The sequence below is a fragment of the Peromyscus maniculatus genome, chromosome 7 (assembly GCF_049852395.1).
Source record: "Peromyscus maniculatus bairdii isolate BWxNUB_F1_BW_parent chromosome 7, HU_Pman_BW_mat_3.1, whole genome shotgun sequence".
In the NCBI taxonomy this organism is placed as follows: Eukaryota; Metazoa; Chordata; class Mammalia; order Rodentia; family Cricetidae; genus Peromyscus; species Peromyscus maniculatus.
In genome coordinates, this window is record NC_134858.1 from 107,722,843 (window position 1) to 107,725,460 (window position 2,618).

At 44.5% G+C, this 2,618-nt stretch overlaps 1 pseudogene; it reads right to left on the minus strand.

The window, feature by feature from the left end:
• Positions 1-2,154: 2,154 nt before the first annotated feature.
• On the minus strand, positions 2,155-2,300 carry LOC121831250 (U1 spliceosomal RNA; annotated as a pseudogene).
• Positions 2,301-2,618: the final 318 nt, after the last annotated feature.

Here is a 2,618-nt window from a genome sequence, read left to right on the forward strand (position 1 = left end):
TATATTTCCTGTCTGCCAAGGAAGAAACAGTTCTTGGCCACAGATTCCACCATTTTGACTTTCTGCCCAAGTACACAAGGCGAGCAACTATGGAGTGAACCTTCTGAAACTGTCCATCAAAATCAGTCCCTCCTCCCTGTGTAGTTTCCGCCAGGTGTTAGTCATAGCTGTGCATCTTAGGTTCCTATTGCTGTGATGAAACCCCATGACTGCAGCAGCCTGAAGATGAAAGGATCTATTTGGCTTACACTTCAGCATCACAGTTCACCACAGGAAGTCAGGACAGGAACTCAAACAGGGCAGAAACCTGGAGGCAGGAGCTGATGCAGAGGCCATGGAGGGTGCTGCTTACTGGCTTGCTCCTCATGGCTTGCTCAGTCTCCCTTCTTTCTTTCTTTTTTTCTTTTCTTTTTTTAATTTTTTCAGACAGTGTTTCTCTGTGTAACAGTCCTAGCTGTCCTAGATCTTGCGCTGTAGACCAGGTTGGCCTCGAACTCACAGAGATCCACCTGCCTCTGCCTACCAAGTGCTGGGATTAAAGGCATGTACCACCACCGCCTAGCTCAGCCTCCTTTCTTATAGGACCCTGGACCACCTGCCCAGCGATGACCCCACCCACACTGGGCTGGGTCATTCCACATCAATTACTAGTTAAGAAAATGCTCTACAGGCCTGTCTGTAGCCCGATCTTATGGAGGCATTTTCTCAATTGAGGCTTCCTCCTCCCCAGTGATTTATCAAGTTGACATGAAACTAGCCAGCACACTAAGACAAAATAACTAGTCTGTAAGTGTTGCTTGAGGTGATCCAGTGGATGGGTATTACATTTGTTCCACATCCTTACCAACAGTGGAGAGAATTGCTCTTTCTCAATTTTAGCCATTCATATAGGCGTGTATAAGCCTGTAATTTTGGTTTTTAATTTTTTTAAATGTTCTTTATGAGTATGAGTGTTTTGCTGCATGCATGTATGCGCACCAGGTAAAAGCCGTAAGCCACTGGAGTATGAACAGGCAACTTCCACTCGACTCCCTCACCAGGAAAAATGCATCTTATATGGTGTGGGCCAGTGTTTCATTATTTGTTGTTGCCAAGTAATATTCCTTTGTGTAGGTTTACCACAGTTTGCTTATCCATTCATCAGTCTGGGATTTGGGCTGCTTCCACCTTAGGGCAACTAGGGGTTTGGGCTGCTTCCACCTTAGGGCAACTAGGGGTTTGGGCTGCTTCCACTTTAGGGCAACTAGGAATAACACGGCCATAAGCATTCATGCTCAAGCTTTTGTTTTGATTTTGTTCTTGCAGTCCAGGGGGCAGGAGGCAAGAGCTCACCACTGCAGTACATCCCCAGTGCCCCATGGAAGTTTTTGTGTGATCCTGTGCTCACTCTGATGTTATAGAATACTGTTTAACCAGGCAAAGATGTGTTACATTTGTTTATGGTGTATTTGTTTAACTATGTAAAAATGTGTTACATCTGTTTAATCTGCAGAATATTACTTTAACCTTGGACAGGTGTGTTACTTTTGTTTGTGCTGCTTTTGTTTAACTATGTAAAGATGTGCTGCATTTGTTTTACCTTGCCTGCCTAATGCACATGATTGGTGTAATAAAAAGCTGAACAGCCAATAGCTGGGCAGTAGAGGGATAGGCAGGGCTGGCAGGCAGAGGGAATAAGTAGGAGGAGGGATCTAGGAAGGAGAGAACAAAGGAGAGAGGGAGACACCCAGGGCCAGCCAGCCAGACACGGAGGAAGCAGAAAAGTAGGACATACAGAATGAAAAAAGGTAAAAAAGTTCCAAGGCGAAACGTAGATGAAGAGAAACAGGTAAAATTAAGTTATAAGAGCAGTGGGACGCCGGGCAGTGGTGGTGCACGCCTTTAATCCCAGCACTCGGGAGGCAGAGCCAGGCAGATCTCTGTGAGTTCGAGGCCAGCCTGGTCTCCAAAGCAAGTTCCAGGAAAGGCACAAAGCTACACAGAGAAACCCTGTCTCGAAAAACCAATAAATAAATAAATTAATTAATTAATTAATTTAAAAAGAGAGAGGGAGAAGAAGGCAATTTTATTTTTATGCTCTGATCAGCAGGTTGACACATTGATAGAGTACTTATTTATTTATTTTTATTTTTTTTCCTTTTTTTTCTTTTTTAACAGGGGAGAGCGCGAACGCAGTCCCCCACTACCACAAATTATGCAGTCGAGTTTCCCGAATTTAGCACATCCGGAGTGCAACGGATAAGCCTCGCCCTGGGAAAACCACCTTTGTGATCATGGTATCTCCCCTGCCAGGTAAGTATTATTATTTTTTTTATTTTTAAGCAGGGTCTCTCTAGCATGTAGCCCTGGCTGTCCTGGAACTCACTCTGTAGACCAGGTTGTCCTTGAACTCACAGAGATCCACCTGCCTCTGCCTCTCAAGTGCTGGGATTAAAGGTGTTTGCCACCATACACAATACATTGATAAAGTCTTTTTATTTATTTAAGTACATTTACTTCTATGTATGAATGTTCTGCAGCCTGTGCAAGCCTAGTATCTCAGATCCCCTGGAACTGGAGTTACAGACAGTTGTGTGGCTGCCATGTATGTGGATGTTGAGAATCGAACCCAGGTCCTC